The sequence below is a fragment of the Xyrauchen texanus genome, chromosome 14, assembly GCF_025860055.1.
Source record: "Xyrauchen texanus isolate HMW12.3.18 chromosome 14, RBS_HiC_50CHRs, whole genome shotgun sequence".
NCBI lineage: Eukaryota > Metazoa > Chordata > Actinopteri > Cypriniformes > Catostomidae > Xyrauchen > Xyrauchen texanus.
In genome coordinates, this window is record NC_068289.1 from 29,856,847 (window position 1) to 29,872,448 (window position 15,602).

Here is a 15,602-nt window from a genome sequence, read left to right on the forward strand (position 1 = left end):
GAGATATTAAACGAGATATTAAACTACACTCCCGGTTAGTGTTGTCAAAAAAACCGGTACCCCGGTACCAAGTCGGTACTCAAACAAAAAATACAGAGTAGAGAGGAACTTTCGCAGAGGCGGGAACTTTCGAACGCTCACAACAAGCAAAAGATTGCGGCAAGCAAAGCTGCTGCGGAGTCTCGACTGAATCTTGTCGAAATGAAAAGTGGGAAAAAGCCAGGTAATTTGAGGCTGATGAAAAGGGAAACATCATAGATCATCAAAAACCTAATTGTAAACGCTGCTTTCGCAATTTTCTGACTAAAGGAGGAAACACATCAAACTTAATAAAGCACATGAACCCGGCAATGAATTCAAGCAAATAAAGCAGGTGAGTTTAAATTTTCACAGTTTATATTATGTAGATCCCAAAGTATTAGTGAATGATTAAAAAAAAGTACATTCAGAAGCATGTACCGTTGTGGAATAAGCGGAGGCATAGCTCTTTAAAGGAAACATCCCGGCGTTACATCTTAAATGCAGTCAAATTTAATGCGTTATAGCTTTATTAAAGTTCAAATAATACAGAAGCAGATCATGTTACTGGCAACTGGCATTTCTCTGTGTGGTCGGCGCCTCTTCTATGAGTTGCGCGAATGTCCCGATCTAAGGGGGAGAGATTGAAACTGCACCCGGCTGAGAGAGAGTCTGCCTAGGGGAAATCATCCCTTGAGCGCGGATGCTAAATGCAGCTAGATTAGAACTTATTTAATCATAATATCTATATGTCCATATGTATTTCTTATCATGAAGAAAATTGGCAATATGCAGCTTTATTAATAAGAGAGCACTTTGCACATTAGTTTGGAAATTGTTTTTTATTCATTCTATTTTATGCTTGTTTATTTAGGTTTTGTTTTTTAGTGCTTGGTAAAAATTTTTATTAAAAGTGGCAAAAGTTGAAGCAAATTTATATAAGTGTTCAAAAATACTTTAAGAACACATTGTTCAGTTTTGTTATAATTAAAAAAATATTTAAATGAAAGTGTTGCTCAATGGTATATTTTTGTTCTTAGTTCTGCTGCTAATTTTTTGTAGACTTTCTTATTAAAAGAGCGTTGTTCAGAAACCTGTTTTTGTGTTTTGCTTTGGTACCGAAAATGGTATCATGTACCGTGAAATTTCACTGGTATTGGTACCGACTACTGAAATTTTGGTACCGTGACAACACTACTCCCGGTTGCTCAAATTTGCTGGACTGACGATATCAGAACTTTTTTTTACTTGTACATCACTTGTATTTTACAGCTGTGGGTCCTCAAGTCGACTGGCCCACCAGGAATATTCCTCCCAATGGCCAGTCCATCCCTGGTCAAAACGAATTATTTATACATGTTAGAAAACTTTTTCATTTTCAATCAATAATTAAATTACTCATATTTTTTTTTTGCCACAGAATACATTTTGTATAGTGTATTGTTTGTATATTTATAAATGTTTCTGAAAGATTATGTGTGCAATCTGTGTGTGTATCTGATGTAGAGAGTATATATAAACAAGATAAAAAGCAAAAATGTTTGAAAGGGAAGGAGAAACTCTGGGTATTAGTGTGTTTATCAGTATGTGTATTAATGTGCATGAGTGAGATATAAGGGGGTCGGTATGAGCTTGCCAACGGGAGACCACAGGTGTGTGTTTGCGCTTTAAACCACTGAATTCTGGGTAATTACATGCATTGGTGCACCTGCGTCCCGTGCCGCCCCCTCTCTCTCACCTCTAATGGCCCCTAATCACGCTGCCATCAGGCCCTAATACCCCAGCAGCAGTGCCCTGGCAGCTGCCCCCTCTCCCTTGGCAGAGAACTGTCAATCTCTGTTCATCTGTTCTCTGTCCATCATTCTCCACACTGTGTCTAACAGCTCAGTTCACTACAAAATCTAAAACTACATCAAAACTCCATAACTGTCCCAAGCTGAATAGAAAATAGATGCGTATTTGATGTCATGCAATTCTGGAGTGTTTCTAACCATTGTTTTTCAGGATGTTTTTGTCACTTAACCAGGAAATAGAGTCCCTGGCACAGTTTAAAAAGCATTAACAAGGGCTGATACAACAAACAGAATCAAACTATTTGTCAAAAAGGCCACACACAGATCTGCTCACAGACACATTGATGTAAACAGAAAGCAACAAAGGGAAACCGCATACAGCCACGGCTTCACAATTCTCCATCAAATGCAGTGCTACATCTAAACCTCTCCCACCGAAACAATGATGCCTTTTATTGTGTCCGCAAAAAGCCCTTGGCCACATGGGCCCCTTGAGTTTCCTCACACGCACTTTTCTGTGGTTTGATAATTACAAACAGACAGCTCAGTGTTAGAAAGTTTGGGTGGTGCTTTGGTGGGCCAATATTTATTCAGGGGGTGTGCTTTACTCATGCCAAAGTGATGCCCACTGACTCAGAGGCCCTGACCTGATTTCCAAATGTATATATCAAACTGAAGAGGTTACTGTGATTCCTTAAAAAAGGGCCAATCTGTACACAGAGTTTACTGCATATTACAGATTACAGGTTTTGTAGAAATTTATTTGGGGGCCTCTGGACGTGTAATTTGTTCAAGCCATTCTTTTCACCACTCAAGTGGCTTTATCAGTTGTAGTATGATTCTGACTAATAGCATATTATCTATAGTATCTTATTCTGGCTGAGAACTGCCCTATTAGACAGTCCGACAGTTTTGTTTTTTTGTGTGCCAGTGGCGAGCAGGGCAGGGCCGAGCTGCATCTGGGCAGAGCGAGGCTGGGAAGATAAGTGGTGAATGAGTTCCAGTGATGGGCGGTGGGAGTATTTGAGGAGAGGAGACCACAGACAGGGAGTGAAAGAGAAACGCACAAAGCTATGTGTGTTAAATGTTCAGCAGAAAAGCCTATTGTGTTTGAGTGTATTTATGAAGATGCTGAAAAGCATAATGTAGTTTGAAGCAGTGCCGTCAAGGAGTCCTCGCCGCTGACTGAGGATTGCAACGCCAAGGGAGTGCTTGATCCGGTGGTGCTGGAGCACTGCATCAACCGGCAAAAGGGATGGCTGAGGGGTCCAGTTCCATTTTCCTGCATTGTGGACTGAAGCAGTACAGCGAGCTGAGGGCCAGTCGACGGCGTGTCCGGGGCTGGTGAACCCGTCTCTCTCTCCTCTCTCTGTTTTCTCCTCTCTCTTTCTCTGGGAGTATTCGAGGAGAGGATACAGCAGCAGACAGGGAGAGAGAGAGATGCACAAATCTATGTGTATTAAATGTTCAGCAGAAATGCCTATTGTGTTTGAGTGTATTTATGTAGATGCTGAAAAGCATAACGTAATTTGAAACAGTGTGTTATTGTGTGCGACTGAAAAGTGCAACAATAAACGTGTATGTGTTTTGTCAAGATGGTCCCAGCTTCCGCCTTTGCCGAATTGTTACTGTGCCATTTACAAGCAGGTTTATCAAAAATAGATTATACCGCAATAACAGACCACCATGGAAAAAATACATTCAAATAATTGTCTGCAGTCTATGCAAACAATTGTACAGAATATCCTGAAAAAAAATTGGAAATTGTGTATAGGCTTTGTGAGCACAATATCTGTCCATCCAAAAGTAAATGATCATAAAAACGATGATAGATAGTGATCATGCATGATGTGACTATTCACTTAATTTGAAATCCAGTGACAATTACCTGACAACTAAATACAAACATGTCAAAGAGGGAGCTTATTTTTAATTATGAGATTAATTACATTGTGACTTTGAGGGGAACATTTATTTTTCAGACTTTTCATTGCAAACAAACTGATACGACGCTGCAATGCTATCGTTACAATAATCAAAACAAAGAGTGTAATTAACCGTGTTTTGAAAACCTGTCTCTGTAAAATGTTTGCTAAACACACTTTATTATCATTTAATTTATGAACTTTGACTTGTTAATGGATATTATTTAATAAAAGTGAATGATTGTCTCTGACTAAACCTCCCTGCCCTGCATGACTTAACATACACCTGCATCTCGATGAAATGAATGAAGATTTCTGCTCAAGTTTCCAAGTTAGATTATTCCATTGCATGTTGAGAACATTATTTCAGAGTTGGGAGCACTCGAGTAGACAAAATGACCAAAATGCCCATCCCTATTATAAACACGTCTTTAGTCAGTTTTCCACCTTCAGGTTTTATGGTGCTTTTTGCAGAATAGTGCCGTTACGTTCCTATTCTGGCTTTTTCCATTGTGCTGCAAATTCAGGATTAAAATGAACTGACTGAGCAAGTGACCAATCATGAATCAACACCCCTACTGAAAAAACCTGATTGCTGGTCACCAGCTTATGTTGTGTTTTAGGTTCTTGGCCCCCAGCAAGGGTTGCTTGTGTGCTGGTGACCCTACCAGTCTTTTAAACTAGCTTAACCAGCTTCATAAGAAAGACCATGCTGATGAAAATCTTGTCTGGCTAGTCCACCAGCTAGACCAGCACCAAACCAGCACTAACTAGCATAAAAAAGCCAAGGCCATCATTGGAATTGCATGGTGGTTAAGCTGCTCTTTGTAGCAGGGACATCACTTCAGGTATTCCACCAGCATGGTTCTCTGTTCTGAGGATGGTTAGATAACCGTGTTGAGAATTCCAGGCCGGGAATGGTTTGTAATCATACCATATTGAAAAGTATTCAAATGGAAATGCTTTTAGAACCATTACTCACCGTGCTCAGAACCATTCTGCCACACGGTGTTAGTGTGCCTTTTGTTTCCCAGTGGACTGATAAAACAAATCTGTGTACCCTTAATCCTTGAATTTGAGAAAATCCAGCCAATCAGATTAGAGCTTGTGTGCATTATGCATCAGATGGTCTGTGAACGGTCTTGGTAAGCGGTCTATAAGCATGCAATCTAAAGGCTGATTCATTAAAAACTGCAATGGAAGGCCCATTCACAGTATCTGTATGTTTTCAAGGCTTGCTTCTCAGGATTGCCTTCCTTTTCCATGGACACTTGACTTTTGTATGACAAATGGCTTGCTATGTTCCTCAGCTTTGGATAAATGCGTCTGCTAAATGACTAAATGTAAATGTAAAGATGTTTAAAAAAATTCCCCTGGGTGATGTAGTGTTTTGATGTCTCCTAGCATATGGGTTTTCTGAAACTTCAACGCCACTAACAATGCCATACTTTTATCTCTTCTCTGTCAGTTGTATTCTGTATCCATGATGCTGCAGGTTCCGAGAATGCTTAGGAGCAGAAAGAAACCAGTTATGCCCTCCGCAAAACTATCAGAGCAGCTAAACGCCAGTACATGGAAAAGACTGAAGGACAATGTGGCATTGGGGTGTGGTCATGTGTTGGTCTGCGGGAGAGGGAGAGTGGTAAGGCTCATCATCTGGCTCATAATTGTTTCTAACACCTGTCTCTCATTAAATTGATGGTGGAGGGAGACTTAAAAGGCACGCCAGAGCATCAGAGGGGAGCAAGAGTGACCAGTGAGTTAAAACACAGAGAGAAAGAGTTTTTATTATTGTTTCTGTTTTGACCGTAACCTTCAACTGTGAACTATTTATTTATTAAAAGGAATTGACCTTGAACCTGCTTCATTGTCTCCTAACTCCTCCATTGCCCACAGACCAAGATAATTTACCATAGTGCCGAATGCCCAGTTTTGGAGGAGTAGACTGTTATGGAGTCATCATCGCTGGGCAAAGTTTTCAAGACCCTCACCAGCATTCAGCAAACACAACACCAAGACCTCATGGAGGTACATCTGGAGCAGGAACAATGCTTCCAAGTCCTGCTCCAGACACACGACGCGGAACCGGCAGGTGCTCCAGAGCCTGATCGCCAGGGAGGGGGCTGATGCTACAATCTCTTCGGAGCCTACCCCACCTGTGATCCAAATGAAGATGGGGCCAAGCGATGATCTGGAGGCCTTCCTCGACCTATTCGAGAAGACCACAGAGGAAAGTTGGTGGCCTCCTGATCAGTGGGTGACCCGCCTGTTGCTCCTACTCTCCGGTGAGGTGTAGCTAGTGGCACAACAACTCCATGCCACCAGCCTCCTGGACTACAGTCACCTGAAGAAAGCCATCCAGCAATGGTTCAGTTGGATCCCAGAGCAGAGTCGGCAGCTTTTCAGCTCTCTGAGATTCGGGAAGGACAGCCGCCCCGTTCGCGTTTGCGCAGCAGCTCCGTGACACCTGCTGGAAGTGGTTGCTGGTAGGGGGAACCCTCAGCTTCATGGAAGTCATCGATCTTGTGGTATTGGAGCAGTTTATCTCCCAATTTCCCCGAGGCATGTCCGAGTGGGTTCAGTGCCACCGCCCGGCATCGCTGGAGGAAGCCGTACGGCTGGCAGAGGACTACAGGAGGCGGCAAAGCAGTGTTGTCTTCTCTCTTTCCTCTCTCTACTCTCTCTCCACCCCCTGTCGCTCGTGTTTCCCCTCCCTTCCTTCCCCCTCAGTCACGCCCAGTCCCGGCTCCTCTGAGGTGGGGAGGAGCCCTGCCCAAACCCCACCACCGGTCAGAAGAATTAGAGACAATGCTTGAAATGGGCGTAATAAAAGAGTCGCACAGTGATTGAGCCAGCCCGGTAATTCTGGTCACAAAGAGCGACGGCTCAGTCGCTTCTCTGTTGACTACCGGAAAGTGAACGCAGTGTCCAAATTTGCCGCTTATCCAATGCCATGAATTGACGAGTTACTCAATCGTTTGGCCGTGGCTCAATTTTACTGGATACTGGACTTAACGAAGGGTTGTTGGCAGACCCCTTTATCTCCAATGTTCCAAGAAAACACAGCTTTTTCCACACCGTTCAGATTACACCAATTTGTGACACTTCCGTTCGGTTTGTTCGGAGCCCCGTCCACATTTCAGTGCCTTATAGACAAGGTCCTCAGACCGCACACGGCATATGCCGGTGCATATTTAGATGACATCGTCATCTATAGTAACGATTGGCAGCGGCATATGCAACATCTGAGGGCTCTCCTGAGAGAACTGAGACTGGCGGGACTCACGGCCAACCCGAAGAAGTGTGCAATTGGGCGGGTGGAAGTTAGGTATCCAGGGTTCCACTTGGGTCACAGTCAGGTACGTCCACAGGTTGACAAAACTGCAGCGATCGCATCCTGCCTGGCGCCCTGTCCAAAAAAGGTTAAGGCAGTTTTTGGGGCTGCTAGCTACTACCGAAGGTTTGTGCCTAGTTATTCAGATGTCACCAGGCTGACCTTACTAAAAAGCGGGCTCCCGATCCAGTCCAGTGGAAAGAGACGTGCCAACCGGCTTTCCTTAAGGTAAAATCTGCACTGTGTGGGTGGCCACTATTACATGCACCTGACTTTTCTCTCCACTTTTTTCTGCAGACAGATGCATCTGACAGGGGGCTGGACACGGTGCTCTCGCAGGGGTGGGGTGGGGGTGTGGGTCAGCCAGTGCTATTTATTAGTCGCAAGCTCACCTTCAGGGAGACAAAATATAGTACCATCGAGAAGGATTGTCTTGCGATTAAGTGGGCTGTTCTGACCCTCCGTTACAACTTGCTGGGGTGGGCCTTCACCCTCTGTTCTGATAAAGTTCCTCTGCAGTGGCTCCACCACATGACTAACACATGGATCACCCGTAGGAATGTGGCTCTCCAGCTCTTTAAGATCAAGGTGATCTACAGACTGGGGGTGCAGATGGTTGTGGCTTACTTTCTCTCCAGAAATGGGGGGGAGTGGGCAGACCGGATGTTGCCCCGGCCTGAGTCAGTGGTGGGGGAATATGGCAGGGGGGGTGTGGTCATGTGTCGGTCTGCGGAAGAGGGAGAGTGGTAAGGCTCGTCATAATTGTCTCTAACACCTGTCTCTCATTATAGTGATGGTGGAGGGAGACCGCTGAATCTCTCCCAGATAAGCTTAATACTTTTAAGCTCATTTCGAGGGAAATAACAACACCCTTATGAAGAGAACTCTCACGGTCAAAGCTACAGAGGTTAGTTCACTCTCCGTCCCTGTAGCTGATGTAATACGATCCTTCCGACGGGTGAATATCCGTAAAGGCGTGGGTCAAGATGGCATTCCGGGCCATGTCATCAGAGCGTGCATGAACCAACTGGCTGGTGTTTTTATGGACAACCTTTCCAACCTTTCCCTCTCCTTGTATGTGGTCCCCACATGCTTTAAAATGTCCACCATTGTGCCTATACCATTGCAATCCAAAATCACTTGCCTAAATTACTGGCACCCTGTTACTCTGACCCCCATAATCAGCAAATGCTTTGAGAGACTAATCATCACTGACCCTCAACACTGGAGCCCTGCAGGGCTGTGTACTCCTGTATTCCCTGTACACACATGACTGTGTGGCAATACACAGCTTCAATGCCATCATTAAGTTTGCTCATGATACGACTCTGGTAGGTCTGATCACTGACAATGGTGAAACAGCCTACAGAGAGGACGTGCACACTCTGACATGCTGGTGTCAGGAGCACAACCTCTCCCTCAATATCAGTAAGACCAAGGAGGCTGTGGTGGTCTTCAAGAGAAAAGACAGATAACACAGCCCAATCACTATTAATGGAGCACCGGTGGAGAGAGTCAGCAGTTTCAAGTTCCTCTGTGTCCACATCACTGAGGTACTCACATGGTCCGTCCACTCTGAGGCTGTTGTGAAGAAGGCTCACCAGTGCCTCTTCTTCATGATACAGCTGAGGATATTTGTAATGAACCACCCCATCCTCACACAGTCCTACACCAGCACAGTAGAGAGCATCCTGACTGGCTGCATTGCCGCCTGGTATGGGAACAGCACCGCCTTCAACCGCAAAGCCCTGCAAAGGGTGGTACAAACTCCCAGACACATCATCGGAGGTGAGCTTCCCTCCCTCCAGGACATCTATACCAGGCAGTGTGTGAAAAAAGCTCAGATGATCCTCAGAGACTCCAGCCACCCGAGCCATGGGCTGCTCTCACTGCTACCATCAGGCAGGCGGTTTAGCAGCATCAGGACCCACACCAGCAGACTCCATGACAGCTTCTTCCCCCAAGCAATCAGACTTTTGAACTCTTGATCTCTCACAATCAATATACATCAGCACTGCACTTTATTAATCTCACACTGGACTGTCATAAATGATATTGTCTCTTAACAACACACTGGCAACTGACTATCAACCAACAGCCTGAATGTCAATACAGCACAATACAACCTACTGTATATTTTATATATACTATTTTTATTGTATACTGTGTATTCTATATTGTGTGTATTGTATACTGTACATTGTATGTTATTACTTGTATATTGTGTGTGTGTAATTATGTGTATATTAGATATGTATATTGTGTTGTGTAAATCTGATGTTTATTGTAAATTGGTATATGTCTCATCACTATCATGACTGCTTTATTGCTCGGAACTTCACCCTAGACTTTCACCCACTGTTGCACTTGTGTATAAGGTTGAGTGACAATAAAGTGATTTGATTGATTTGAAATACACAATAAGACAAATAAATAAATACATGATATACAGTGCATCCAGAAAGTATTCACAGCGCTTCACTTTTTCCACATTTTGTTATGCTACAGCCTTATTCCAAAATGGATTAGATTAATTATTTTCCTCAAACTTCTACAAACAATACCCCATTATGACAACATGAAAGAAGTTTGTTTGAAACCTTTGCAAATTTTTTTTTTTTTTTTAAACAAATAAAATCACATGTACATAAGTATTCACAGCCTTTGCTCAATACTTTGTTGAAGCACCCTTGGCACCAATTACAGCCTCAAGTCTTTTTGTATATGATGCTACAAGCTGACACACCTATTTTTGGGCAGTTTCTCCCATTCTTCTTTGCAGGACCTCTCAAGCTCCATCAGGTTGGGTGGGGAGCATCGGTGCACAGCCATTTTCAGATCTCTCCAGAGATGTTCAATCGGGTTCAAGTCTGGGCTCTGGCTGGTCCACTCAAGGACATTCACAGAGTTGTCCCGTAGCCACTCCTTTGTTATCTTGGCTGTGTGCTTAGGGTCATCGTCCTGTTGGAAGATGAACCTTTGCCCCAGTCTGAGGTCCAGAGCGCTCTGGAGCAGGTTTTCATCAAGGATGTCTCTGTACATTGCTGCATTCATCTTTCCCTTGATCCTGCTGAAAAACATCCCCACAGTATCATGCTGCCACCAACATGCTTCAATCTAGGGATGGTATTGGCCAGGTGATGAGTGGTGCCTGGTTCCCTCCAGACATGACACTTGCCATTCAGGCCAAAAAGTTCAATATTTATTTCATCAGACCAGAGAATTTTGTTTCCCATGGTCTGAGAGTCCTTCAGGTACCTTTTGGCAAACCCCAGGAGGGCTGTCATGTGCCTTTTACTGAGAAGTGGCTTCCGTCTGGCCACTCTACCATACAGGCCCATCGGGTTCTTGGTCACATCCCTCACTAAGGCCTTTCTTCCCCGATCGCCCAGTTTGGCCGGGCGGCCAGCTCTAGGAAGAGTCCTAGTGGTTCCAAACTTCTACCATTTACGGATGATGGATGCCACTGTGCTCATTGGGACGTTTAATGCTGCAGACATTTTTCTGTACCCTTCCCCAGATCTGTGCCTCAATAAAATCCTGTCTCGGAGGTCTACAGACAATTCCTTGGACTTCATGGCTTAGCTTGTGCTCTGACATGCACTGTTAATTGCGGGACCTTATATAGACAGGTGTGTGCCTTTCCAAATCATGTCCAATCAACTGAATTTACCACAGTCAGACTCCAATCAAGTTATAGAAACATCTCAAGGATAATCAGTGGAAACAGGATTCACCTGAGCTCAATTATGAGTGTCATGGCAAAAGCAGTGAATACTTATGTACATGTGATTTTTTATTTTTTTAGGAATTTGCAAAGATTTCAAACAAACTTCTTTCATGTTGTCATTATGGTGGTTGTCATTTGTAGAATTTTTAGGAAAATAATTAATTTAATCCATTTTGGAATAAGGCTGTAACATAACAAATTGTGGAAAAAGTGAAGCGCTGTGAATACTTTCCGGTTTTTTGTATATATGTACAAATCCAAATATGTTATATATAGTGCAAGGGAATGTAATGCAGAAGAGGTAGGATATGTTAAATAAATGTAATTGACAAAGCTGTGTATTGCTAGTAATTATAGCACAATGGGGCAGTTTTAAATGTTCATGAGATGGCTAGCCATAGGGAGAAAACTGTTCTTGTGCTTGACAGATCTGGTGCTCAGTTCTCTCTAGTGCCAACCAGAATGAAACAGTTCAAAAAGGTAGTGGGCAGGTTAAGTGGGGTCCAGATTGATTTTCCTCACTCTGGAAGTGTACCTTTCTTGAAAGGAGGGCAAGGGGAAAACTTTGCTTTGTAGTCTTCTGATGTTCATTTCAAGTCAAGTCAAGTGTTTTTTTATTGTTGTTCAACCATACAGAGTTAGTACAGTACACAGCGAAACGAGACAACGTTCCTCCAGGACCATGGTGCTACATAAAACAACATTGGACAAACACAGAACCACATGAGACTACACAGACTAAATAATATTTCTACATAATATTTCTACATAAAGTGCGCGTGCAAACGTGTGCAAAAAAGTACGGGACAGTATAATAAATTACTAAAAGGAACAGGACAATAGACACAGTAAGAGACAGTGCAGCACGGACCAGTACACATTTGTAATGAATAGTGCAAAAAGATGACACTTTCTAAAAATCCCAAATGTAAACATAACATACTATGAAATTGTGTTCTATGGACATAGCAGTTATTGAGGTAGCAGCCAGGTATAGAGTGACAATGAATTAAAGTGCAACTCTGGACATGTGCAAAAGTTGGAAGGTGTACACGTGTGTGTGTGTGTGTGTGTGTGTGTGTGTGTGTGTGTGTGTGTGTGTGTGTTTCAGTCCAGTCTCTGAGTATTTAGGAGTCTGCTGGCTTGGGGGAAGAAGCTGATACACAGTCTGGCCGTGAAGGACCGAATGCTTCGGTACCTCTTGCCAGATGGAAGGAGGGAGAAGAGTTTTTGTGAGGGGTGTGTGGGGTCATCAACAATACTGGTTGCTTTGCTGATGCAGCACTTTGTGTAAATGTCTTTGATGGAGGGAAGAGAGACCCTGATGATCTTCTCAGCTGTCCTCACTAACCTCTGCAGGGCTTGGGACGGTGCAAGTCCCAAACCAGGCAGTGATGCACCTGTTCAGGATGGTCTCAATAGTCCCTCTAGAATGTGGTGAGGATGGGGCGTGGGAGATGTGCTTTTCTCAGGTCCCATTGTGTTTATACTTGCGCACTATTGTTTGTACAGATAAACGTGGTACCTTAGGGTGTTGGAAATTGCTCCCAAGGATGAACCAGACTTATTTTAGCTTATTGCGTTTCGCGGCTGCCTGGTTCTTACGATGGCCAGTTCTCCGCCAGGTGAACACCAAGTAATTTGATGCTCTTGACGATCTCCACAGAGGAGCCATCGATGTTTAGCAGAGATTGGTCACTCTGTGCTCTACTAAAGTCAACAACCATCTCTTTTGTTTTGTCCACATTCAGAGAGGAGGTTGTTGGCTCTACATCAGTCCGTTAACCGCTGCACCTCCTCTCTGTATGTTGATTCGTCATTCTTGCTGATGAGACCCACCTCGGTCGTGTCATCAGCGAACTTGATGATGTGCTTCGAGCTGTGCATTGCTGCACAGTCATGAGTCAGCAGAGTGAACAGCAGTGGACTGAGCACACAGCCCTGGGGGGCCCCAGTGCTCAGTGTGGTGGTGGAGATGCTGTTCCCGATCCGGACTGACTAAGGTCTCCCAGGCAGGAAGTCCAGGATCCAGTTGCAGAGGGAGGTGTCCAGGACCAGTAGGTTCAGCTTTCCAATCAGGTGCTGAGGAATTATTGTGTTGAATGCTGAGCTGAAGTCTCGAACATATGAGTCCTTTTTACAGATGGAGGGTGGTGGCAATGGCGTTGTCTGTTGAACAGTTTGGACGATACGCAAACTGCAGTGGGTCTAGTGAGGTGGGCAGCTGGGTCTTAATGTGCCTCATGACGAGCCTCTCGAAGCACTTCCTGATGATGGGTGTGAGTGCGACGGGACGGTAGTCATTGAGGCAGGACACTGAAGACTTCTTTGGTATGGGGACAATGGTGGTGGCCTTGAAGCACACTGGAATGACGGCTCTGCTCAGAGAGATGTTGAAGATGTCGGTAAGAACATCTGCCAGCTGGTCTGCACATCCTCTGAGCACTCTGCCAGGAATGTTGTCTGGTACAACAGCCTTCTGTGGGTTGACTCTACGTAGAGTTTTCCTCACATCAGCCGTAGTAAGACAGAGCACCTAGTCGTTGGGAGGAGGGGTGGTCTTCCTCGCAACCACGTCGTTCTGTGCCTCAAACCGAGTGTAGAAAATGTTCAGCGCATCTGGAAGGGAGGCATCTTTGTTACAGGCAACTGATATGGTTTTGTAGTTGGTGATGGCCTGGATGCCCTGCCCCATGCACCACTTGTCGCCGCTGTCCTGGAAGTGACTGTGGATTCTCTTGGTATGTGCGCGCTTTGCCTCTCTGATGGCCCGGGACAATTTGGCCTTCGCTGTTCTTAGGGCCGAATTGTCGCCTGCTCTGAATGTGGAGTCTCGGGTCCTCAGCAGCGCATGCACCTCCGCAATCATCCATTGCTTCTGGTTGGGGCGTGTGGCGATCATCAATGCACTTGCTGATATAAAAGATCACTGATGTGTATTCCTCCAAGTTGATAGAGTCACCATATGTTGCAGCCTCCCTGAACATGTGCCAGTCAGTACACTCAAAACAGTCCTGAATAGCAGAGATGGCTCCTGCTGGCCAGGTTTTCACCTGCTTCTGAAGCGGTTTTGTGCGCCTGACGAGCGGTCTGTATGCTGTAATTAACATAACAGAGATGTGGCCTGAGTAGCCAAGGTGGGGGTGGGGCTACGCCCGGTACGCGCCTGGGATGTTTGTGTAAACAAGATCATGCGGGTTCACCCCTCTCGTTGCAAAGTCCAGATACTGATGGAATTTAGGGAGCACTTTCTTGAGATTTGCATGGTTGAAATCTTTGGTGATAATAAACAGTCCGTCAGGGTGAGTGTTCTACAGTTTGCTAATAGCCCCATACAGTTCACTGAGCGCTTCCTTAACATTAGCGCTGGGGGGAATGTAAACTCCGGTTGTAATGAATTCCCGTGAAAACAAAGATGCAGCAGTCTCTAAACTCACGCTGCTGGAATCGGATGTAGTCCAGTTTGTTGTCCAGGGAGCGAACATTTGAGAGCAGGATAGACAGGAGAGCAGGCCAGCTAGGGTTTGTTTTTAGCCTAGCATGGACCCCCGCCCTCTTGCCGCGATTCCGCTTCCTCGCACACTGCTTTCGGCATCCTCTCCCCCGGCCACCGGCATGTAGTGGGCAGAGCACACATCCCTGGGGGCAGCAGTGTTGATCGTAAATGTGCTGGAAGTGAATTTCCCCACTCTCAGTAGCTGTTGCCTGTCTGTCAGAAATTTGGTGATCCACTGGCTGATAGATGTGGGAACAGAGAGCTGAGAGCAGAGAGCTGAAAGCTTAGAGCAGAGAGTATATTTCATATGAGAGCTGGGATGATGGTGTTGAAAGCCGAACTGAAGTCCGCAAAAAGGATCCTTGCATATGTCTCTGGTCTGTCCAGATGTTGCAGGATATGATGCAAACCCATGTTGACCGGATCATCCTCAGATCTGTTTGATCTATAAGCAAATTGAAGGGGATCCACAAAGGGTCAAGTGATATCCTTCAGGTGGGTCAACAGCAGTCGCTCAAATTACTTCATGACCACAGATGTCAGAGCGATTGGTCTGTAGTCATTAAGTCCTTTGATCTTGGTTTTCTTTGGACAGAGATGATAGTCAAGCATTTAAAGCAGGAGGGAAATTCACACTGCTCCAGTGATTTGTTAAATATCTGTGTGAAGATGGGGGCCAGCTGGTCAGTACAGGATTTTAGACAAGTGGGTGAAACACCATCTGGGCCCTGCGCTTTCCTTGTCTGGGAGGAGGGGTGAGGAGGAGAGCGGTTGCTGGTGGTGGTAGTTTTTTTTTAAGTGAAGTTGAGAGTGGGTCTGGGGTGTGAGACTGGGCTTTTCAAATCTACAGTGAAACACATTCAGGTCATCAGCCAGTTGATTCCCTACAGTGTTGGGGAATGGTGTCTTGAAGTTAGTAATGTTGTTCAGACCTCACCACTCTGATGCAGGGTTGTTAGCTGAAAACCTTTTAGCTTTTTACTACTTTTGTTTCCTTAGACTTCCTTTGGCCTGATTAAACAATATTTAGATGAATCTGTCTGAAGTTTGCTGTAAACCATGGCTTGTCATTATTGAACATTAAATAAGTCCTTGTAGGAATGCACATATCCTCACAGAAATGGATATATTAAGCATGGATACAGTATATGTGAGCTCATCTAGATTGGTGTCTGCAGATTCAAAAACACTCTAATCAGTGCAGTCAAAGCAGGCTTGTAGTTCCAGCTCTGCTTAATTGGTCCATCTCTTTACAGTATTTACTACAAGTGTAACTGATTTAAGTTTCTGCCTGTAGATTGGAAGA